Genomic DNA, 26,456 nt, shown 5'->3' on the forward strand with positions numbered 1-26,456 from the left:
CTAGGAATGACAAAGCACATTTATAAGTAATACAAGGAATAAGAATCCTTTTTCCTATTTCCCTTACCCAATGGTGATTGTATGGTATAGTACAGGATGGTAAATATGTCACCCATGCTCAGTCTATGTCCAAACCAGACAGCAATAATCAGTTATGACCCCTCTTTCCCAATGAGCCTTAATGCAGCCTTCCTCATTAAGTGCTACAGGCAGCTATCACACAACTGATCACAGTCTGTATCCGTCAAGAAATCCATTTTCTTTCCTCAAAGTGAGTGAAAAGTCAGGGTTTTAGGATAGTAAAGGCCTAGAGTCTCCTTCCACTTTTTCCACTTACAAGCTCTGTAGCCTTTGGCAGGTCATTTCTCAGAGCCTCAGTTTCCTTATCTGTGAAATAAGGAAAACAGGACTGCCATGAAAATTCAAAGTGTAAAACACTTGACACATAGTCGATATCCAACATGTTATCACTGAGTTCCAGAACCTTATAATTAATATGTCTGCCTTTCAGAATTCTTTTTAAAAGGGGCTAGGGGCACTTGAGAATTTATCAGCAGCTAGTGGGGCAAATGCAACCCAAGAGATAAACGGTATCAAAGAAAAGCCTTACTGAGCTGAGCCATTTTTTGGTCAGACCTTGTTTCCCTTGACCCTGGGCATTCACAGTCCTTATGCCCAATCTGTTCTTTCCTCAGAATTTCCTTGTTGTTGTTTAGTCGTTCAGACGTGTCCAACTCTTTTCGACTCCATGATTTACAGCAGTCGGGCTTCCCTGTCCTTCATTATCTCCCAGAGTTTGCCATCCCCTTCACCAGTGGACCACATTTTGTCATAACTCTTCACCATGACAACCATCTGTCTTGGGTGGCCTTATATGGCGTGGCTCATGGTTTCATTAAGTTATACAAGACTGTGATCCATGTGGTCATTTTGGTCAGTTTTCTGTGATTATGGTTTTCATTCTGTCTGTCTTCTGAAGGATGAGGATAAGAGGCTTGTGGAAGTTTCCTGATGGTAGGGACTAGATGTGGGGAAAGTTGAGTCTTGCTCTGGTTGGTAAGGCCATGCTCTGTAAATCTTTAATCCAATTTTCTGTTGATGGGTGGGGCTATGTTCCTGCCCTGTACTTTGGCCTAAGGCCAAACTATAGAAGGGGTAATGGTGACCTCCTCCAAAAGGACTTATGTCAGCATGCTGGGCTTTCCAGGACTGTGGCTGTTATTGTCCCTGACCCCACAGCAGGCCACTTTTGACCTTCACCTCTGCCAGAGATTCTCACTTACAGGTAAATCTGGCTCGGTGTCCTGTGGGGTCAATGCTCCTTTTCCTGGGTCCTGGTGTACACAAGGGTGCCCTCCAAGAGTCTCTGTTTTCCCAGTCCTGTGGAAATTCTGTAATCAAATCCTGATGACCTTCAAAATCACATTTCCTGGGGATTCCCATCCCTTTGTTGGATACCCAGTTTGGGAAGTCTGTTGTGGAGCCTGAACTTTCACAACAATGCAAGAAGTTTTTTGGTATAATTGTTTTCCAGTTTGTGTATTACCCATCTGGCAGCTCTATAGTTGGGATAATGGCAACCTCTTCCAAGAGGACTTATGCAACATGCCGCACCTCCCAGGACTTCTGCTGCCAGACCCCCTGTTCCCATGGCAGGCTGCTGCTGGCTCATGCCTCCATAGGAAACCCTCAAATAATCGCAGGCAGGTCTGACTCAGTCTCTTGTGGGGGTCACTACTCCTTTCCGTGGGTTCTGGTGTGCACAAGGTTTTGTTCATACCCTCCAAGTGTCTCTGGAAGGCATGAGGTTTGATTTTAAACATGATTGCACCACTCCTCCTACTGTCCTGCTGTGGCTTCTCCTTTGCCCTTAGATATGGGGTATCTTTTTTTGATGGGTTCCAACATTCTCCTTTTGATCATTGTTCAGCAGCTAGGTGTGATTTTGGTGTTCTCCCAGAAGATGAGTGCATGTCCTTTTACTATGCAACCTTTTATTAATTTTGTTTCCTGAGAAACTAATAAATGCTTCAAGATATTTAATTGGGACAAAACAGCACTTCATGGACAGCCATGCTTTTGCTAGTCTCCTACCTTTTCTGGTGGCTCAGTGGTAAAGAATCTGCCTGTAATGCAGGAGCCACAGGAGACATGAGTTTGATCCTTGGGTCAGGAATATCCCTTGGAGAAGGGAATGGTAACCCACTCCAGCACTCTTGCCTGGAGAATCCTATGGACAGAGGAGCCTGGGGGGCTACAGTCCATAGGGTCGCAAAGAGTCAGACACAAATGAAATGAGTGAGCACACATGTACAGCCACTCCTAGGAATTTAATTCCTAGTTGCCTAGTTTTCTAGGGCTGCCATAAAAAAAGCATCACAACTTGGTGGCTTAAACAACAGAAATTTGTCTCACATTTCTGGAACCTAGAAGTTCTAAATCAAAGTATCAACAAGGTTGGTTCCTTCTGAGGGCTATGAGGGAAAATCTATTTCATGCCTTATTCATATCTTTTGGTTGTTTGCTGGAAATATTTGGCATTCCTTGGGTTTTGCTGTATTATTCTAATCTTAGCTTTCATCTTTACATGGTATTCTACCTGTGTGTGTGTAAATCTAAATTTCTGTTTTATATAAGGGCACCAGTCATACTGGTGTATAGGCCAACCCTGTTACAGTATGACCTAATATTAATTAATTAAATGTACAGTGACCCATGAAATTAAAAGACACTTGCTCCTTGGAAGAAAAGTTATGACAAACCTAGACAGCATATTAAAAAGCAGAGACATTACTTTACCAACAAAGTCCATCTAGTTAAGGCTATGGTTTTTCCAGTAGTCATGTATGGATGTGAGAGTGGGACTATAGAGAAAGCTGAGTGCTGAAGAATCAATGCTTTTGAACTGTGGTATTGGAGAAGACTCTTGAGAGTCCTTGGACTGCAAGGAGATCCAACCAGTTCATCCTAAAGGAAATCAGTCCTTAATATTCATTGGAAGGACTGATGGTGAAGCTGCAACTCCAATACTTTGGCCATCTGATGCGAAGAACTGACTCATTGGAAAAGACCCCGATGCTGGGAAAGATTGAAGGTGGGAGGAGAAGGGGATGACAGAGGTTGAGATGGATGGATGGCATCACTGATGCAATGGACATGAGTTTGAGTAGGCTCTGGGAGCTGGTGATGGACAGGTAAGCCTGGCGTGCTACATCCACGGGGTCACAAAGAGTTGGACACGACTGAGTGACGGAACTGACTGATTGACAGTGACCCTGTTTCCAAATAAGTGCATATTCTTAGGCATTGTGGTTTAAGACTTCAATGTATCAATTTGAGGGGAGGTACAATTCAACCGATGACACCGATCGTCTGATGATTCCCCCAAAGACCATCAGTACTACTACTCCTACTGATATTCAGATCTGTATGTCAACTGCCTGATGGACTAGTCCATCTATATGTCCCTTAGGCATTTCCAGCTCAATCCAGATGCTTTCCCTGCTACCACCACTAGGATCTCACTTAAACTTGGCTCTCCTTCTGAGTGATTGCTGGTATTAGCTCTACCATTCTCCTAGTCATGTAGCTGTTAAACCTCAGTCTTCTCTGACTCCTCCCTCTTTCTTCCCCTCCCATTATAATCATTTGTCAGGCCTTGAAGATTCTAGTTTTATGATATCTTAATTATGTCTTGTCTTGCTTCTCCTTTGTCCTAATTGAAGGCTGGTATCATGACTGAAGCGACTTAGCAGTAGCAGCAGCATTGCTTTTCACCCCACAACCTCCTAGCTGTTCTCCCTACTTCTCATCTCACCTCCCCTCGGGTCCATCCTCCTTGGCGTATGAGTCTGTCTTTAAGCATAGTTCTTCCAGTGGCTCCATTCACCAGCAGCAGTTGCTTTCCCATTTCTGAGCCTTTCCTGTGTTGAACCTGCTCCATTTAATGCCCTCCCCTTACATTCACCAATTTAAATTTTAGCTGTATGCCCATACAGTTTCTGGGCTCTATTTATAATTCTCCAAAAGCACTTAACATATTCTACCCTGTCTCAGAGCTGTATAATGTTTTATCTCCATTATTACCGTCCACACACACACTAATACAATGTAATTGTGTTAAGGCAAGATCTGAGGCTTCCTCATCATGGTATTCTACATGTCTGGCTCACAGCAGGTGCCCAATTTGTTGAATGATTTAAAAAACCTTGAACCTTGCTGCCCTGGTCTCTCTGTGCACTGCTGTATATTGCCGCATAAAACCCAGCCCTCTCAGGTTTAAAAAAATCTTCTAAATTGGGTCAGTTTATTGACTAGGAATATCAGCTGCTTAGAGCTCACCAACCAACCTCCTCAGCAAGCACCTTCCAGTGAGCTGATAGGGAAGCCCGGGACAAAGAGGGATTGGATGAGCTCCCCCCACCTAGCAGCAGCTGCTCAGCAGTAGGATAGGGGAGGCTCAGAGAGCAACAAGGCCAAATATACAGGTCAAAACCCGATTTATACAGGCATAAAAAAACATGTGGTGACCTTAATGGCAAGGAGGCTTATCATCTAAAACTTACTGTGTCAGACATCCCAGAAGCATTCATTGAGGGATAACTTTCTAGCCTACCCCTATTCTAAACTTCATTTGAATCTTCTTTTGACTTCTCTTTGAAATGAAATACACACACACACACACACACAGCTGTTACTGGGTATATAAAATAATCATTTTTACATCCTCTGTTGCTAAACTTGGACACAAAGACTTTTCATCTGCCCACTTCTCAGCAGTGGAGATGAGCATGAAGACATCACAAAGGTGAACTGTCTTACACAAGGTCATAAGGTACCAAGGAGGGGCTCAAGCTTAAAATTAGAAGGTATCTTTGCCATCTTTTCTCCTTGCAAGAGTCCAAGGATGGAACGATGCATCACTGGAAATGAGCTCTCCAAAGGACTAGAGGGGGCAAATAGTGAGATGCAAATAAGTAGAATCTGAGGCCTAGAATACCTAAGAGCACCACTGTAGCAAATGCCAAGGGAAAGGAATTGCCCACAGCTTAAAAACATGGGCCCCAGGGTGTGAATGACATAAACAAATGATAAAATGTGTGTTGCTACTGGCTACAGAGAGAAAAGTAGTTTATTGAATAAATGAATGATGTGATTATATGGACTGCAATAGCTCTTCACTTCTTAGGTAATGGGTAAGAGTGTGGGCCCCAGGCTAGTCTGTTTTCATTCCAGTCTTGATTCTACCCCTTGATTCTTGTGACCATGGGCAAATCATTTAAATTCTCCAAATCAGAAAACTTAAGCCTTAGTTTTTTTTTAGTTTCCTCACTCAGAAGATGGTGCCTGTTATTCACAAATATATATTGAACACATGCTATCCAGGCACTGTTTTAGGTACTTGGGATATAGCAGTGAATATAACAGACAGAAATCTTGACCTTGTAGAACTGGCATTCTACTTAGAGGGATAGTTACAAATGATAGTCCTCACTTCTTAGAGCTGTAGGGAGGGGTAAATGAAAGAATTCTTAAAAGGTGCTAGGCACAGAGCTTGTACCAAATGAATGTTCCAGGTTAAACTTGACTTGGCAAAATGGAGAACTTAGATGTTTTAGAGTAGTGAAAATGGTGCCTACCTTCCTGTCCTGTCTTTCCACTCTTCCATTTAGCTCCAGCCCTATTCAGAATGGAATAGATACTGTACTGATGAACATCCAAGATCAGAAGAAGGTAGAGGAAGTGGCATTTAAACTTGACCTTTAAAATGAATGGAAGAATAAAGAGGTGGAAAGGCCATTACAGGCCAGGCCAAGGTCTTTGGGCTTTGTTATGTGTGGGGACACTGACAGTTTAGGAGTAAAACTGTCACAGACTAGGGAAGCTTTGACTGGGTGAAGAGTAAGAGGTCTCTATTCTTTGAGATTGGAAGTGGGTGACAGAGCTTCAGTTCTATGGGGTGTGTCTGTGTGTGTGTGTGTCTGTGTGTGTGTGTGTGTGTGTGTATAAATTAACCGGAATTTCAGCAAGTCGTTCTCAGGGGAGGAATCCAGCATTAATCTTGGCAAATTACATGAAAGATCTTATCATTGTTCTGAGGTAGAGTTTATAGAAGCCAATTGAAGCTACAGTCAAGCCAATGAAATATAGAGGCTGGGAAAGTCCAGGTAACTGGAAGGGCAACAAATAGTGATGATTCTGTAGCTTGAATTCAGGTCCATTATCCCCTGACTCCCTTCCCTCTGGACTTGTAACACCTTTTCCCACCCTGAAAGCCAACAAGAGCCCTGACTGCACCAATTTCCCCAGCTTTTATTTCAGTGGAACAGAATCAGGCACGATTTCCCAGATCTTTTGCCCCTCTGTGGAGGGTCGTTAAAGGACAGTACATTTGCTACCCTCAGCCTGGGCTTATTGTCTGTTGCTATACTACTGATATGGCCTCCATATAAGACTGACTTTTTTTTTCTTCCCATGTCAAGATTTCTGGCTTTCACCTTGCAGTGAAACATAGCAGTAAAGAGTGTGTTGGCTCTGAAATCAAACTGCTTTTGTTTGAAACCTGTTTCTGTTACTTCCAAGCAGTGTGATCTTGGGCAACATGGTTAATTTTTCTGGACCTCAGTATCTCTGTGTATAAATTGTGGAGGATAATACTTACCTTACAGGATTGTTATGTATGAGGATTCGGTAACTTTCTTCAGGTAAAGCTACTAGAATTTTGCCTAGCTCATAGGAAGTGCTATCTAAGCTATAAGCTAATGTCTTGCTCTAGTCACTTCCCCTTTGGGGGAAGGGGCTCTCTTTCCTCTTATGTGCAATACAATAATGCTTACCCTGTAGAGATCCTAAAGTCAGGAACCAAATGAATGAGATAGCATTTTAATAAGAAAAGTAATAAAGAATGCAGTGTATTTTCAGGGAGTGGTATAATGTCTAGGGCATGTTTAAGCAGAGTTTTGGGTATAACTGTAATTAATGCAAATTGTTGAAATTAAGGTGTAGATATGATTGGTGACCTTCATCTAATGACTTAGATAGCTGAGATTAATTGTGGAGGGTTGCACCAACCTCTATTTTGATTGACATTAGGTGGTCTCTCTCTTACACACAACTTTAATTTTCCAGACAGTGAAATATTTCACAGCCACTTGTTACTTTTGACTGTTATAACTTAACACTTACATGTAGCTAGGTTATAGCTAATATTTAATAATGTCAAAGGTAATTTTATTCAGCCAGTCCTATTAAAGGAGTTATAGATATTTGACTAATTTAAAAATTTATTTAAAAATTAGAAAACTAATATTATGATAAGTAACTTTTAATCTTATGTTAGAGTTTTGGAATTTCCATGCAAAATCAAAAAATGGCCATGTAAAATATCAGGAATGTGAATAGAGTCCAGTCAGGTCAATTTCCTCATCTGTCACCTGGGATTGATAATCCTTTCCCTGACAGGACAATGGTAAAACTAAAATGTGATCATAAATGTCAAAATGAGTAAAAATTATAAAGTAATATATACCTATGAATTATAATAACAGTAATACTAACAATAATGATCATGTATTGAGTATCTACTTTGGGCTAAGTGCTTTTAATAATGATAAGCAACACTCCATGCCCAATGCTATTTACAAAATTTACATGAATTAATTCTCACAACAACCTTAGTAAATACTGGCATCATCATCATCCTTGTGGTACAAGGATGACACTGATGTACAAAATCACTTGTCCTAGGCTAATAGCTAATATGTGGCAATTCTGGGATTTGATCCCAGATAGTTTGATTGTGGAATGTATACATATAATCACTATACTGCATGCCTTTAGAGTCTTTCAGAGTTGTGTTGGGTAGTGTTGTTTAATGACAATTAATCTACCCTGAAAAGCTCTCCCATTGGCCAAATAGTGGCAAATTTTTTAAAATGCAAAAACATACACTCATTTCCTTCTCCACAAAACCAAAACATCATGGGTAAATGAATGAGTTGAGTCCATAAGAGTCTTGAATCTATAAGCATGCTGCTGCTGCTGCTGCTGCAAATAAAACACTGACTCAATAGAATTGGGTAGAAATGCTTCAGGCAGCAACAATAGTGATAATAGCTAACATTTATTAAGTTTAATGCTTATTGACTTTATTAGATTACTTACTGTGGACCAAAGTGAAGTTGCTCAGTCGTGTCCGACTCTTTGCGACCCCATGGACTACAGCCTATCAGGCTCCTCTGTCCATGGGATTTTCCAGGCAAGACTGTGGACCAAGGACTGTTCTAAATAATTTACACATATTAGCTCATCTAATCCTCACAACAGATGCAATCATTGTCATCCCCATTTTACACATGAGATAAATTGAGGCACAAAGAGGTTATATATTATATCCAATGTTCTAAGAATAACAAATGGTAGAGAAAGGATTTACAACCCAAGCAGTCTGGCTCCAGAGTCCTTTGTACTCATCCATCATACATTACTCCCCAAATACATTCACTTATATTCTTTCCTGAGGCTAAATCCTGGGTCGTTAAATATAGTAATTAACATTTGTTGAATGCTGACTGTGTGTCAAGCACTGTGACAGCTTTGCAGAAAGGGAGATAGATCCCTTCCAGGGCCCAAGAGTAGGACTTTTAGTATTCTTATCTAGCACTTGGAAATTAATTGTCCGAGGAGACACATGTGCTGACAAAGCAAGAGACTGTTGGGAAGGGACGCCCTGGCAGGGAGCAGCAGGGTAAGGGAAACTAGAACTTCCCTGCCATTGGGGTCACAGTCTCAGGTTTTATGGTAATTGGGTTAGATTCTGGATTGTCTCTAGCCAAACACTCTGACTTAAGGTCCTTCCTGGTGGTGTGTGCATCACTCAGCCAAGATGGATTCCAGCAAGGATTCTGAGAGGTTGGTAGGACGTATAGACTCGATTCTCCTCTCTGCTTTTGACTTTTCCTGAATTCTTCTGGTTGGTGGAAGTTTGTTAGTTCCACATTCCTTGCCAAGACCTCCTTTTGTAAAATAATCTATGCAAGTGGCTACTATCTTGCCTTCCTAGGGCAGGTGGTTTTAGTCAGTGTTTTCTCTAACAACAAGACCAATTACAAACAAATTTATTTAATCTTCAAAATAATCCTGAAAATCAGGGACTATTTTTTAATCCCCAATTTGAGAAAAGGAAATAATTAGAAAGGATTATATGAGTTACTACTACAAACAAAACACTTAGATCTGTGCCAGGAGTGTCAAGAGTGGGGGCCCAAAGTCATAAAACTAGCTAAGTGTTGAAGGTGGCATTTGAACTTCAGTCTTTCCTCTACCCAAGGCTATGGCAACAATACCTCCTCAATGTGTTCACCTTCATGGTCCCTCTAGATCTACTCTCCACACTTCAGCCAGAGTAATTTTTTTCTGAAATGTAAATCCAAGCAAATTCCTTTCATTTTTCCCCTTTGGTTTTTGGATAAATCCCCTCTAGGAGGCCCAGTGGCTACATCTGGGAAGGAGGGAAGAGCCATAGGTGAATGGCTTCTGAGAGATTGGTACTAACTCCTGCAGGGCTTTGGAGGCCTTGTTTGGATTTTATGTCAGAAGTCACTGGAGGTGTTTGAGATGGTCAGTAACATGATTTAAATGGCTCTCTGGTTTCTAGGAGGAGAATGGTCTCCAGGGCCTAAGGGAGCTGGGAGCCCAGTGAACAAGACTGCTGCAACATCCAGGTGGGAGAGAGTGTTGGTTTTGACGAAGTGATCAGAGTCTGGAAATATTATTATTTAGAAGGTAAAACTGATGAGCTTTGCTGACAGACTGGTTAGGGGTGTGAGGGAAAATGAAAAGTCAAAATATTGCCACTAGTTTTTTGGCCCCATCAATTATGTGATTGGTGGCATTGCTGGTTAATGAAATGGGGAAAATGGGGGCAAGGGAAGGGAATTAGTGAAAATTCAGAGTTTTTTGTCGGATATGTTTGAGATGCATATAAGAGAAAGAAGCTGTGGGAATTCAGAGCAGGAGGCAAATATTTCCAGATGTGGAGATCAGGGGAGACTTTCTGACAAAGGTGGCGTGTATGTTATACTGGGCTTGGAAGAAGAGGTAGGATTGGGTATAACAAGTTAGTAGAAGGAAGGGCCATGAAAGAGGATAGAGCAATGTTTCTTAAACTGCAGAAGTTTTGCCTTTTTCAGTGATAACTTTACTTATTATTTTACTTTAAAGTAACCCATTTTTTTTTTAAAGTTTGATACTAAAAAAGAGCTTTATACTGGTATTATAAATTGATTTTTGTTATCTGTTCTGAAATACACGTTTAAAATAAGCATCTATTAAAGTTCTTGTTGATGTAATAACAGCTGGCATTTGTTGAATACTTACTGCATGGTAGAAACAGTTCTAAGTGCTGCAGATCAATAATTTTGTTTCACTCTGACACTAATTGCTTATAAATTCTGTTCTAAGTGCTTTACATGTGCTAATTCGTTTAATACTTTGTGACAGTGTTATGCTATAGGGATTGTCTTTCATGTTTGACAGATGGGGAAGCCATAGCCCAAAGGGGTCAGACAACATGCCCAGAGTTGCACAAATAGTGAGTAGCAGAGCTGGTCTTTGAACTCCAGGTCTGAATCACTACTCCACTGGCTCTCAGTCTTGGTTGGCTATGAAAATCACCTGTGTAGGTTTTTTTTTTTTTTTTTTTAACACTCACATTTAATATTCATTTTTTTAAATACTCACCCCACCCAGACCAATTAAATCAGAATCTCTGGGGTAGGACTTCAGCATTATATCTTTGGAAAGCTCCTGGACAGTTCTCATATACATCCAGGAGTGAGAATATGTGCCCTATGCAGTAAGACTTCCACCATGCATAATCACCCCTTAAATACAACACTCTGGAAAACATGAGCTTAGGGCATTTGAGGCAGAGAAAAGCAGGCAAAAGATGAAGATGTTCATTAGCAGCTCAAATAAATGAATGTGGCCTCCTTTAGATTCACAGAGGTCCAGGAGTTCATGCATCTGGTGGGGAAGCAGCAACTGACACTGGGGATGTACTGGGTAGAGGGTCACACAGTCCTCCAAGATGAACTTGGATCACCTGGTTCCCAATTAACATGCTGTCTGATCTTTTCACCAAATTTAATTTGCTGGCAGATTATTAACTTCCAGTTGCTGAAATGTGCTGGGGCCTGAGAGGGGGAAGGAAGCCTAGCAACAAATTACATGGCTTAGCAACGAATTTCCACACTTCAGTTACAGCAGATGTGGGAGTCTGTCTGCAAAATTGCCACTGTTGGAGCTGAAAAGACTAGTCATAAACTAGTCATGCAGTAGCAGCTGGTAGCAAGTAAGGGGAAAGTACCTTACCACTAATTCACTGCTTACATATTTTTCACTCAGTTTCCCCAACGCTAAAATAGGGATAGGTTCCAGGGATCAAATGAAAAATGTCTTTGCTTTTTTAGCAAATATGAACTTGGATTAAGAGTTATTTCATTTTGTATTTATCATTTATAGGGCACTTACCATGTGTATTCATTTCCTATTGCTACTGCACAAATTACCACACACTTGATGGCTTAACACAAACAACATTAATTTTCTTAACGTTATGGAAAGCAAAAGTCCGAAATAGGTCTCACTAGTTAAAATTATGGTGTCAGTGATAATGTATTCCTTTTGGGAGACTTTAGGAGAGAATGCATTTCTTGCTTTTTCCAGCTTCCAGACACTGTTGACACTCTTTAGCTTAAGGCTACAGTCCTTCTTCAAAGCCAGCACTGGCTGATCAAGTCTTTTTCACATCACATCACATCATTCTGACACCTACTCTTCTGCCTCCTGCTTCCACATTTAAGAATAATCCAGGATAATCCCCCTATTTCAAAGTGTCTGATAAGTGTTGACTGAAAAAAAAAAAAAGAAAAAAAAGGACACAATATGAGAGCTGTGAGTTTCAGTTTTATTTGAGAACTTATTGGGGACTGTAGCAGAGGAGACAGCCTTGAGAAACTGCTCCAAAGAAGTAAGAGGGGAGATCAACATATATGTGATTTTGGTGACAGGAGTACCTGCAACCAAGCACACAACTTGGTAGAAGTTTGCTGTTAGTCATGAAAAATAGATGTCTTAGTTAATGGTTTTAGTGTGCTTTTATAAGCATGGGAAGATGCAAGAGCTTGGGTTCATGGAAAAAAAAATGTTCTGAAAACATCTACCAATAAGAAGGTCTATTCTTCCAGTTTCCCAGAATACAGAGTGCCTAATTCCTGATATCCAACCTGAACTGTTTTCAGGGTATGCTAAAGGTCAGTGATTATAGTGGCTAGTGACATAATTATTGTAGAACTAGATGGTGAGCAACATTTTTAGTTGTCATTAGCAACCTTAATTCCATCTTCTATCTTAATGCTCCTTTGTCCTGTAACCTTTGTCCTCTCTTTTGTTCTGTAATCTAGGATTGAGAGGGAGTGAAGTCACTCAGTCCTGTCCCACTAGATATCTTTGGGACACAATTAGTCTGCTTACCACACCATGAGTGAGTGAGTGAGTGAAGTCGCTCAGTCCTGTCTGACTCTTTGTGACCCCATGGACTGTAGTCTATCAGGCTCTTCCATCCACAGGATTTTCCAGGCAATAGTACTGGAGTGGGTTGCCATTTTCTTCTCATGAATCAGTCACTATTCTAAGTGCTGTACATGTATTTAGTTTAGTTCAGTTCAGTTCAGTCGCTCAGTCATGTCTGACTCTTTGCAACCCCATGAATTGCAGCATGCCAGGCCACCCTGTCGATCACCAACTCCTGGAGTTCACTCAAACTCATGTCCATCGAGTCGGTGACGCCATCCAGCCATCTGATCCTCTGTTGTCCCCTTCTCCTCGTGCCCCCAATCCCTCCCAGCATCAGAGTCTTTTCCAATTAGTCAACTCTTCACATGAGGTGGCAAAAGTATTGGAGTTTCAGCTTCAGCATCAGTCCTTCCAATGAACACCCAGGACTGATCTCCTTTAGGATGGACTGGTTGGATCTCCTTGTAGTTCAAGGGACGCTCAAGAGTCTTCTCCAACACCACAGTTCAAAAGCATCAATTCTTCAGCGCTCAGCTTTCTTCACAGTCCAACTCTCACATCCATAAATGACCACCGGAAAAACCATAGCCTTGACTAGACACACCTTTGTTGGCAAACTAATGTCTCTGCTTTTGATTATGCCATCTAGTTTGGTCATAACTTTCCTTCCAAGGAGTAAGTGTCTTTTACATTCATGGCTTGCAATCACCATCTGCAGTGATTTTGGAGCCCCAAAAAATAAACTCTGACACTGTTTCCACTGTTTCCCCATCTCATTCCCATGAAGTGATGGGACCAGATGCCATGATCTTAGTTTTCTGAATGTTGAGCTTTAAGCCAACTTTTCTACTCTCCTCTTTCACTTTCATCAAGAGGCTTTTTAGTTCCTCTTCACTTTCTGCCATTAGGGTGGTCTCATATGCATATCCGAGGTTATTGATATTTCTCCCGGCAATCTTGATTCCAGCTTGTGTTTCTTCCAGTCCAGCGTTTCTCATGATGTACTCTGCATATAAGTTAAATAAGCAGGGTGACTAGATACAGCCTTGACGTACTCCTTTTCCTATTTGGAACCAGTCTGTTGTTCCATATCCAATTCTAACTGTTGCTTCCTGACCTGCATAAAGATTTCTCAAGAGAAATTTTTCAGAGCTTTCCACAGTTTATTGTGATCCACACAGTCAAAGGCTTTGGCATAGTCAATAAAGCAGAAGTAGATGTTTTTCTGGAACTCTCTTGCTTTTTCGATGATCCAGCGGATGTTGGCAATTTGATCTCTGGTTCCTCTGCCTTTTCTAAAACCAGCTTGAACATCTGGAAGTTCACGGTTCACGTATTGCTGAAGCCTGGCTTGGAGAATTTGGAGCGTTGCTTTACTAGCGTGTGAGATGAGTGCAACTGTGTGGTACTTTGAGCATTCTTTGACATTGCCTTTCTTTGGGATTGTAATGAAAACTCACCCTTTCCAGTCCTGTGGCCACTGCTGAGTTTTCCAAATTTGCTGGCATATTGAGTGCAACACTTTCACAGCATAATCTTTCAGGATTTGAAAGAGCTCAACTGGAATTCCATCACCGCCACTAGCTTTGTTCGTAGTGATGCTCTCTAAGGCCCACTTGACTTCACATTCCAGGATCTCTGGCTCTAGGTGAGTGATCACACCATCGTGATTATCTGCGTCATGAAGATCTTTTTTGCACAGTTCCATGTGTTCTTTCCACCTCTTCTTAATATCTTCTGCTTCTGTTCAGTCCATACCATTTTTGTCCTTTATCGAGCCCATCTTCGCATGAAATGTTCCCTTGGTATCTCTAATTTTCTTGAAAAGATCTCTAGTCTTTCCCATTCTGTTGTTTTCCTCTATTTCTTTGCGTTGATCGCTGAGGAAGGCTTTCTTAGCTCTCCTTGCTATTCTTTGGAACTTTGCATTCAGATACTTATATCTTTCCTTTTCTCCTTTGCTTTTCGCTTCTCTTCTTTTCACAGCCATTTGTAAGACCTCCCCAGACAGCCATTTTGCTTTTTTGCATTCTTTTCCATGGGGATGGTCTTGATCCCTGTCTCCTGTACAATGTCACAAACCTCTGTCCATAGTTCATCAGGCACTCTCCCTGATGAACTATGGACAGAGGATCTAGTCCCTTAAATCTATTTCTCACTTCCACTGTATAATCATAAGGGATTTGATTTAGGTCATACCTTTATGGTCTAGTGGTTTTCCCTACTTTCTTCAATTTAAGTGTGAATTTGGCAATAAGGAATTCATGATCTGAGCCACAGTCAGCTCCTGGTCTTGCTTTTGCTGACTGTATAAAGCTTCTCCATCTTTGGCTGCAAAGAATATAATCAATCTGATTTTGGTGTTGACCATCTGGTGATGTCCATGTGTAGAGTCTTCTCTTGTGTTGTTGAAAGAGGGTGTTTGCTATGACCAGTGCGTTCTCTTGGCAAAACTCTATTAGCCTTTGCCCTGCTTCATTCCATATTACAAGGCCAAATTTGCCTGTTACCCCAGGTGTTTCTTGACTTCCTACTTTTGCATTCCAGTGCCCTATAATGAAAAGGGCATCTTTTTTGGGTGTTAGTTCTAAAAGTCTTGTAAGTCTTCATAGAACTGTTCAACTTCAGCTTCTTCAGCATTACTGGTTGGGGCATAGACTTGGATTACTGTGATATTGAATGGCTTGCCTTGGAAATGAACAGAGATCATTCTGTTGTTTTTGAGATTGCATCCAAATACTGCATTTCAGACACTTTTGTTGACCATGATGGCTACTTCATTTCTTCTAAGGATTCCTACCCACAGTAGTATATATAATGGTCATCTGAGTTAAATTCACCCATTCCAGTCCATTTTACTTCACTGATTCCTATTAGCCTCACTTAATCTTCACAACGACCCTCTTAAACAGAGAGTGTTACTATTTCCAGTTTACAGACAAGGAGACTGAAGCATGCAGAGGTAAATTAGATTGCCCAAGGTCCCACAACTAAGAAGTAATAGAGTTAGAATTTGAACCCATGGGATCTAACTCCAGAGTTTAACACTCTTACCTATTTACCTAATCAGCAATGGTGCAGATGTCCCAACCAGATTGGGATGGAGTCTCATTCAATTGTATATACCCCAGTGCCTAGCACACTCCCAGGCTCACATGACTGTTGAACTGAATCAAGTAAGTAGGCATTTATTTAATGGAGAGCAGATATGAATAATTGATTAGAGGCAGAAAGATACAGTATCATTTATGATAAAGAAATAAAATGCCTGGGACAAGGAAGGGACCAAGAGAAAGATTTTTTTTAAGGTATTTTAGAATTATAGGGTAGTTATTTGGGTTAGACCTAATTATAATTTTCTCTCCAGCATTCATCTTTACTACCTCAAAGCCAATCTAATGCTTGTCTTATGTATTAGGAATTACATTCAGCTGCTGGTAACAGGAATGAAATATAACAGTAGCTAAAATAACATAGACAATTATTTTTCTATCATGTAAAAATGATCTAGATAGAGGTAGGCTGTTCAGGGCTGGTATGGTGAGTCTATCATCCTTAGCACATGGTTTTCATCCTTAAGGTCACAAGTTAGCTACTAGAACTCAAGCTGTCACATCTGTATTACAAACAGTGGGAAGGACAAAAATGGCATATGCTACCTGCCATCGTTTTAAGGAGCTTTCCTGAAAGCTCCCCCCAAGAACTTCCACTGACCTCCTATTTGGCAATCTTAGTAGCAAAGGACTCCTGATACATTCATACTCAAGAAGAAGGGAAATGGGTTTTTGTTAAGCAACTAGTTTCCCTAAAACAACTCTTAAGAATGAGAAACAAGCCTCTGAGAGTCCATGACTCTGCCTCCTCAGCATATCTTTCTCCAGGAAGCCCTAGGATGGGACTGTCTATCCCTTGTTTGGAAGAATGCTGTGAAATTTAAGGAGGGAGAGGTAAATCATAAATGCCTCTAGGAGTTTAGTTGATAAGTTACATGAGCGGTATCACAGAGTGAATTCATTTGAAAGTGGTGAGGAACATGGCAAAACCCTTTCTAAAGGAGGCAGCCACTATTTAGCCCCATTGGACCCTGGTCATTTGGAGAAGTGAACCTATTTTGCCAGATCTTATAATTTAGTTCAGTGGAGTTTGGAAATCCAGATTTTTGTGCAATATTGTTTTTTTTTTAAATGTTGGATCAAATTTTCTTAAAATTTTGTGATACAAACTAAACAGATTCTAGCCCCAAGGTACTAGTTTTCAACCACTGGTTTAATGAAAAAAGCACTACATTTGGAGAACAGGATGCTAGTTCCAGATGCGCTGTGTGACCATGTGTAGGTATCTTCCTATCTATGGGCTTCAGAGTCCCCATCTTTATTCTGAAAGTGTTTGACTAGAGAATTTCTATGGAGTCTTTGAGCTCTGATGTTCTATAATTTTTCCTTATATGTAATAGTCAAATGAAAGATGACTTTATTTAAAGTTTTCTAGATATTTATTCAAAATTTTGTTTTTTAGGAGACATAACCCATCATATATTGATTTTCTATCTCTGGAAATATTATTTAGTCACTTATTTACCATTTGTTGTCAAAACTTTCTTAAATAGAACCTACTTGCTTCATCCAATTCATTTAGGAATTTAATACCACTGAAAGTCCTACTGAACTTAAATTTTCTAATGTGTTCTGTCAGTGGTGACATTAACTAATAAATGGTTGATATTTCCATCTAGCTCAATTATTTCTTGTAACATTTCAGCAAAGGTTGGTGGGGAAGATGGGGAGTACTGGAATGAATCAAATCTAACAAGAATTCTTCTGGGGAAGAGTGAAAGAAGCAGACAGCTAATAGCAGAAGGATATAAAATTAATCAAGAAAAACTGCTATTTAAAAAAAAGAAAAAAAAAAGAAAAACTTCTATTTTTGAGCACCTACATCTGCTTTCTATATATTATGTCATTTGATATACCCACAAACTAATTAGAGGTATTTTCTTCCGCTTTTATAGTATGGAGCAGGGAAGGGTAACATCTTTCTGTAAAGGGCCTTATAGTAAATATTTTAAACTTTGTGGACCATATTAGGTCTCTGTTGCATGATTTTCCTTTTTTTGAACAATTCTTTCAAGATGTGCAAGAATACACAAAAACAGCATAGCATGTGTGCAGGATTTGGCCCACATCTGCTAATGCCTGTTTGAAACGGTTAAGAACATTTACACTGCAGACAGCAGATTTAAAATTCTGGATCTGCCTCTTAGTAACTGTGTACAATTGAACTAGTCACTTAGACTCTCCCTTGCCTCAGTTTTTTCATCTGTAAAAATGGGATAATTATACAACTTACCTCACAGGGCTGTTGTGGAGATTCACTGAGTTATTATTTGTAAGTGCTTAGAACAGTGTCTCTGGAGAAGGGAAAGTCTACCCACTCCAGTATTCTGGCCTGGAGAATTCCATGGAATGTATAGTCCATGGGGTTGCAAAGATTCGGACACAACTGAGAGACTTTCACTTTCACACTTTAGAGCAGTGTTTCACACATAGTGTTGATTGAATAAACAAGAAAGGCTAGAATCTGATCTTGGAATGGGAGGATGTTTGGAGAGTGTGCTTCTAACTACTCTCTGCTGCTGCTGCTAAGTTGCTTCAGTCGTGTCCGACTCTGTGCGACCCCATAGATGGCAGCCCACCAGGCTCCCCCGTCCCTGGGATCCTACAGGCAAGAACACTGGAGTGGGTTGCCATTTCCTTCTCCAGTGCATGAAAGTGAAAGGTGAAAGTGAAGTCGCTCAGTCGTGTCTGACTCTTAGCGACCCCATGGACTGCAGCCTACCAGGCTCCTCTATCCATGGGATTTTCCAGGCAAGAGTACTGGAGTGGGGTGCCATTGCCTTCTCCAGACTGCTCCCTAGTGTGCTTATAATTGTACCCTATGGGTAGCTGCTCCTTATACATCTATTTCTGGTAGTCCAGTGTTTCCAATGTGGTTCACAACTACAGCTGCTCTGCTCTCTGTATTAAGTGTCTCACATGACACACCAAGCACACAGAATTGCTGGCCAGTCCAGCCCAGGTCCATGTGCCTCTTGAACCAGAATCTTTATGCCACACTGCCTCTATATAGACCACTCAAGAAGCTGTTATCTAGGGAGCAAACACTTCCCCTTCCCTAAAAACACATACCACTGTTATGTCAGCTTTCCATGGGCTAACCCTCTTACTAACCCGTAAAAGAACCCCTCTCAACTGTACTTGACAAAGCTGACTATTCCTTCATCATTGAAATTCTGTCTTCCTTGGTTTCCAGGATGCTCTTCTGGTCTCACTCCTTCCTCACTGACTGCTCCTTCTCAGACTCCTCTGCTCCTTTCTCCTCATTTTCCCAGTCTCTAAATGTTAGAAGGCTCCAGGGCTCAGTCTTTGGACCTTTTCTCTTCTCCATTTATATTAGCTTCTTTGGTGAATTCCTCATCTAGCCTCATAACTTTAAATAACATTTATACATTAATGACTCCAAGCTTATATCTCTGGCCTGGCCTGCCTGGACACATCTAGCTGCCAATTTAATATTTTCACTTGGATATCTAATAGGCATTTCAAACTTAATATGTCCCAAACTGATTTCTTGATATAAAACCCCATATCTGGTTCTCTTGCAATCTTCTCTGCTTCAGTAAATAGTAACTCCCAAATACTTTCTTCTAGATGCTCAGATCAAAATCCTTGATAACTCATTTTCTCTCACATCCCACATCCAATTCATCAGGAAATCCAGTTGGTTCTACCTTCAAAATTCATGTGGAATTGATTATTTCTCTCATGCTACCACTCTAGTCTAAACCACTATCATCTCTCACTGTTACTGCATTATTCTTCTTTTTGTCCTCTCTGTTTCCTCCTTTAACCCCCTAGAGTCAATTCTTTACACAGCAGCCAGAGTGAGCTTGTTAAAACTTAAGACAAATCATGTCACATATTACTTCTTGGCTCACCATTCTTCATTTTTCTCCCACCTCACTTACTTAGAGTAAAAGCCTAATCCTCATGATAATCTATTAGACCCTACATGCTCATGCCTATTACCTCCATGACCTCATTTCCCACCATTGTCTCTTATTGCTTACTCCATTCCAGTTATACTGCCATTCCCTATCTTATTCCAAATCACCAGGCATATTCCAGTCTCAGGCCTTGCTTGCTATTCCTTTCACCTGGAACACTCTGACCTCAGATGTCTACATTGCTTTCTCACTTCAATCAGATCTGGTTCACATGTCTTCTTAGTGATATTGTCACTGACTATCCTTTTAAAAATTGCATGTTTGTTACCCCCATCTTCTCTGCCTTTTCACCTAACAGCGTTTTTAACCATTTGACATACCATAAATTTTATTTATTTATTTTTCCTTGTTATCTGCCTCTTTCTGCTAGAACATAAGTTCTATGAAATCAAAGATTTTTTGACAGCTTCATTCACCAAAATATCCCCAGTACCAGATACAGAAAGTGCCTAGCACATAGAAGGTGCTCAATAAATATTCTTTGAATAAAAATAAATGACAAGAATTCTTCCCTGCCACTGCCTACTTATATCTCTTTACATCTCCCCAAGCATATAAGATAGACCTAATCATCCTGAGACAGAGAAGGCAATGGCAACCCACTCGAGTGTTCTTGCCTGGAGAATCCCAGGGACGGGAGAGCCTGGTGGGCTGCTGTCTATGGGGTTGCACAGAGTCAGACATGACTGAAGTGACTTAGCAGCAGCACCCATCCTGAGAAGACAAAGCAGCAGGCTCACAGAAGAATCACACCCCAAAAGGAAAGAAAGATTGATGGAAAATAAGCAAGTGGTCTTATGCCTGCCTGTATTTCATTTGTCTGACTCCCAGGGTTTCATGAGGCTCTTTCAATGTATGCTCTGTGCTTTGGAGACTAGGATATTTTCATTGCTCCTAACACAACTGTCCCCCTATCCTAGGCCCTCTTTTCTTCCTGGCCATCCTGAATATTAGACCCCAAACACTTTATTTTGTGACAGGCTCAGATTCCTCACCAGAGCAAAGTGACAGACATGATTCATTACTTGTAGGGACTATAGTTTGTGTGGGGCTATTGGATGTACAAGTATGTGTGTGTGTGTGTGTAACTACATATAGTTTGTATCATATTTGGACCCACTATGTATGAGTGTCACTTCATGTGGTCAACAACAGATCTGTCAAGGTCTTTTACCATCCTTAGAGATCCTTACTGCAATCTTTTCAACCCTACCCCCTACCTCCATCCCACAGTTAATCACTATCATCAGGGTTAACATGTGCCAGAAACTGTGCTAAAGACTTTATGTGTATTCACTTGTTTACTCTTCACAGCAACTTTTTGATATAGATACTATTAGTATTCTTGTTCTTCTGATGAAGAAACTGGGATCCAGAGAGATAAAGTAAATAGCTTATGTTACTTTATCTTGCTCTCAGCCAATGTTGGCTTAGGAAAACATATTTTAAACTCTTTTGACTGGAACCCACATTAAAAACTATATGTTCAACATCACAACTAACATACAAAATAGAAACGAACTTTTCAAACAATTTATTATTTGCCATGTAGTTAGGCATTATTTATTATTTGCCATGTAGCCTGAAACTTTCTCTTCAGTTAAAAAAAAAAAGCTAATCAGGACACACCTAATTGGTTTTATTACCCAAATGGGTCCACATTAGTGGACATTCATTGAAGGCTTGCAGTCTACCCTTTGAAAATCAGTGCTTTAGGCTGGGTGCCCCCTTTCAAGGTTACTTTCATTTCTCAGAGACCTCAAAAATGTCTCCAGTTCCAAAAGGGGGTTATTATAATACTGGAATGTGAAGAATCAAGAGGAGCATTAGTTGTGGAGGCGGAGATGGAGACACCCCTAGTATGCCTTAAAGCCTCCAGTAAAAGGTGAACCCTACATGAGTCACTGTACCCTTTTCAGAAATACCCTCTCTGAATCCACGTGGAGCCCTTTTTTTTTTTTTTTTTAATTAATTTTATTTTATTTTTAAACTTTACATAATTGTATTAGTTTTGCCAAATATCAAAATGAATCCACCACAGATATACATGTGTTCCCCATCCTGAAACCTCCTCCCTCCTCCCTCCCCATACCATCCCTCTGGGTGGTCCCAGTGCACCAGCCCCAAGCATCCAGTATCGTGCATTGAACCTGGACTGGCATCGCATTTCATACATGATATTTTACATGTTTCAATGCCATTCTCCCAAATCTTCCCACCCTCTCCCTCTCCCACAGAGTCCATAAGACTGTTCTATACATCAGTGTCTCTTTTGCTGTCTTGTATACAGGGTTATCGTTACCGTCTTTCTAAATTCCATATATATACATTAGTATACTGTATTGGTGTTTTTCCTTCTGGCTTACTTCACTCTGTATAATAGGCTTCAGTTTCATCCACCTCATTAGAACTGATTCAAATGTGTTCTTTTTAATGGCTGAGTAATACTCCATTGTGTATATGTACCACTGCTTTCTTATCCATTCATCTGCTGATGGACATCTAGGTTGCTTCCATGTCCTGGCTATTATAAACAGTGCTGCGATGAACATTGGGGTACACGTGTCTCTTTCCCTTCTGGTTTCCTCAGTGTGTATGCCCAGCAGTGGGATTGCTGGATCATAAGGCAGTTCTATTTCCAGTTTTTTAAGGAATCTGAACACTGTTCTCCATAGTGGCTGTACTAGTTTGCATTCCCACCAACAGTGTAAGAGGGTTCCCTTTTCTCCACACCCTCTCCAGCATTTATTATTTGTAGACTTTTGGATTGCAGCCATTCTGACTGGTGTGAAATGGTACCTCATAGTGGTTTTGATTTGCATTTCTCTGATAATGAGTGATGTTGAGCATCTTTTCATGTGTTTGTTAGCCATCTGTATGTCTTCTTTGGAGAAGTGTCTATTTAGATCTTTGGCCCATTTTTTGATTAGGTCATTTATTTTTCTGGAGTTGAGCTGTAGGAGTTGCTTGTATATTTTTGAGATTAGTTGTTTGTCGGTTGCTTCATTTGCTATTATTTTCTCCCATTCTGAAGGCTGTCTTTTCACCTTGCTAATAGTTTCCTTTGATGTGCAGAAGCTTTTAAGTTTAATTAGGTTCCATTTGTTTATTTTTGCTTTTATTTCCAATATTCTGGGAGGTGGGTCATAGAGGATCCTGCTGTGATGTATGTCGGAGAGTGTTTTGCCTATGTTCTCCTCTAGGAGTTTTATAGTTTCTGGTCTTACGTTGAGATCTTTAATCCATTTTGAGTTTATTTTTGTATATGGTGTTAGAAAGTGTTCTAGTTTCATTCTTTTACAAGTGGTTGACCAGATTTCCCAGCACCACTTGTTAAAGAGATTGTCTTTAATCCATTGTATATTCTTCCCTCCTTTGTCAAAGATAAGGTGTCCATATGTGCGTGGATTTATCTCTGGGCTTTCTATTTTGTTCCATTGATCTATATTCCTGTCTTTGTGCCAGTACCATACTGTCTTGATAACTGTGGCTTTGTAGTAGAGCCTGAAGTCAGGTAGGTTGATTCCTCCAGTTCCATTTTTCTTTCTCAAGATCGCTTTGGCTATTCGAGGTTTTTTGTATTTCCATACAAATTGTGAAATTATTTGTTCTAGCTCTGTGAAGAATACTGTTGGTAGCTTGATAGGGATTGCATTGAATCTATAAATTGCTTTGGGTAGTATACTCATTTTCACTATATTGATCATGTGGAGCCCTTTTTAAAATGCCTTCTCTGAACATAAATTCATTAAACAAACATTTTCTAAGCCTCTGAACACTAAGTGCTCTGCCAGAGGCTGTGGGGAAGCAAAATTATATGGGGCAGACAAGCTCATAAACATCTAACTACATATAGCAAGCAGTAACAAGTGACATAAGGTTGCCAGTAAAATGTCGTGAGCATACAGAAAAAAGGAGATGGATTTCAATTTGGGTTGAAGCTTCCTAGAAGAGATGACTTTTGAACCATGCCTGGAAGGATGGCTAGGACTTAGACAAGCAGAAGTAAGGGAAACATTTCTCAAATGATATTTTTAAAATTAATTAATTAATTTGAATTGGAGGCCAATTACTTTACAATATTGTAGTGGTTTTTGCCATATATTGACATGAATCAGCCACAGGTGCACATGTGTTCCCCATCCTGAACCACCCTCCTGCCTCCCTCCCCATCCCATCCCTCAGGGTCATCCCTGTGCACCAGCCCTGAGCACCCTGTCTCATGTATTGAACCTGAGCTGGCGATCTATTTCACATATGGTAATATACATGTTTCAATGCATTCTCTCAAATCATCCTACCCTGGCGTTCTCCCACAGAGTCCAAAAGTCTATTCTTTAAATCCGTGTCTCTTTTGCTGTTTTACATATAGGGTCATCATTACCATCTTTTTAAATTCCATATATATGCATTAATATACTGTACTGGTGTTTTTCTTTCTGACTTACTTCACTCTGTATAACAGTTTCATCCACCTCATTAGAATGGATTCAAACGCATTCTTTTTAATAGCTGAGTAATATTCCATTGTATATATGCACCACAGCTTTCTTATCCATTTGTCTGCCAGTGGGCATCTAGGTTGCCTCCATGTCCAAGCTATTGTAAACAGTGCTGTGATGAACATTGGGGTACACGTATCTCTTTCTTTTTTTTAATATAAATTTATTTATTTTAATTGGAAGCTAATTACTTTACAATATTGTATTGGTTTTGCCATACATCAACATGAATCCGCCACGGGTGTGCACGTGTTCCCCATCCTGAACCCCCCTCCCACCTCCCTCTGCATACCATCCCCCTGTGTCATTCCAGTGCACCAGCCCTAAGCATCCTATATCATGCATTGAACCTGGACTGGCGATTCGTTTCACATGTGATATTATACATGTTTCAATGCCATTCTTCCAAATCATCCCACCTTTGCCCTCTCCCACAGAGTCCAAAAGACTGTTCTATACATCTGTGTCTCTTTTGCTGTCTCCCATACAGGGTTATCATTACCATCTTTCTAAATTCTATATATATGCTATATATATAACATATACTGTATTATATGTTAGTGTACTGTATAGGTGTTTTTCTTTCTGGCTTACTTCACTCTGTATAATAGGCTCCAGTTTCATCCACCTCATTAGAACTGATTCAAATGTATTCTTTTTAATGGCTGAGTAATATTCCATTGTGTATATGTACCACAGCTTTCTTATCCATTCGTCTGCTGATGGATATCTAGGTTGCTTCCATGTCCTGGCTATTATAAACAGTGCTGCGATGAACATTGGGGTACATCTGTCTCTTTCATTTCTGTTTTCCTCAGTGTGTATGCCCAGCAGTGGAACTGCTGGGTCATATGGCAGTTGTATTTCCAGTTTTTTAAGGAATCTCCACACTGTTCTCCATAGTGGCTGTACTAGTTTGCATTCCCAAGAACAGTGTAAGAGGGTTCCTGTTTCTCTGCATCCTGTCCAGCATTTATTGTTTATAGACTTTTGATAGCAGCCATTCTGACTGGGAGGTCAGGTGGTCTGGTATTCCCATCTCTTTCAGAATTTTCCACAGTTTATTGTGATCCACACAGTCAAAGGCTTTGGCATAGTCAATAAAGCAGAAATAGATGTTTTTCTGGAACTCTCTTGCTTTTTTGATGATCCAGCGGATGTTGGCAATTTGATCTCTGGTTCCTCTGCCTTTTCTAAAACCAGCTTGAACATCTGGAAGTTCACAGTTCATGTATTGCTGAAGCCTGGCTTGGAGAATTTGGAGCATTACTTTACTAGCATGTGAGATGGTGACTGCAGCCATGAAATTAAAAGATGTTTACTCCTTGGAAGAAAAGTTATGACCAACCTAGATAGCATATAGAAAAGCAGAGACATTACTTTGCCAACAAAGGTCCATCTAGTCAAGGCTATGGTTTTTCCAGTGGTTATGTATGGATGTGAGAGTTGGACTGTGAAGAAAGCTGAATGCTGAAGAATTGACGCTTTTGAACTGTGGTGTTGGAGAAGACTCTTGAGAGTCCCTTGGACTGCAAGGAGATCCAACCAGTCCATTCTGAAGGAGATCAGCCCTGGGATTTCTTTGGAGGGAATGATGCTGAAGCTGAAACTCCAGTACTTTGACCACCTCATGTGAAGAGTTGACTCATTGGAAAAGTCTCTGATGCTGGGAGGGATTGGGGGCAGGAGGAGAAGGGGACGACAGAGGATGAGATGGCTGGATGGCATCACTGACTCAATGGACATGAGTCTGAGTGAACTCCGGGAGTTGGTGATGGACAGGGAGGCCTGGCGTGCTGCAGTTCATGGGGTTGCAAAGAGTTGGACAAGACTGAGCGACTGAACTGAACTGATTCTGACTGGCATGAGATGGTACCTCATTGTGATTTTGATTTGCATTTCTCTGATCATGAGTGATGTTGAGCCTCTTTTCATGCATTTGTTAGCCATATGTATGTCTTCTTTGGAGAAATGTCTGTTTAGTTCTTTGACCCATTTTTTGATTGGGTCGTTTATTTTTCTGGAATTGAACTGCATGAGCTGCTTGTATATCACATGATATTATTTTAAAAGCATGTGAGCTGGAAACTGTAGATACTCAGAGAGACTAAAGAGTATTTAGAAGATCTAGGGCCAGGTTATAGAGACTTGTTAATATCTTTTTAAATAGTTTGAGCTTCGTTCTGTAAGCCATGAGGATTCATTAAAAAATGTTTCATGAGAGGAAGATCAAATAATGCTTTAGGGCTCTAACTCTGGAAGTAGAGTGAGAATGGATTGGACGGCAGCAAAAATGGAGGTATATTGGCACTTAA

The 26,456-nt window shown here is 40.5% G+C and overlaps 1 protein-coding gene across 7 annotated transcripts in view; it reads left to right on the plus strand.

Annotated features, from left to right (window-relative positions):
- Positions 1-26,456, plus strand: part of ARHGEF9 (Cdc42 guanine nucleotide exchange factor 9) — a 420,665-nt gene that overhangs the window by 154,207 nt on the left and 240,002 nt on the right. The gene's annotated exons all lie outside the window — the stretch shown is intronic.

This window comes from Bos taurus, chromosome X (genome assembly GCF_002263795.3).
Source record: "Bos taurus isolate L1 Dominette 01449 registration number 42190680 breed Hereford chromosome X, ARS-UCD2.0, whole genome shotgun sequence".
Classification (NCBI taxonomy): domain Eukaryota; kingdom Metazoa; phylum Chordata; class Mammalia; order Artiodactyla; family Bovidae; genus Bos; species Bos taurus.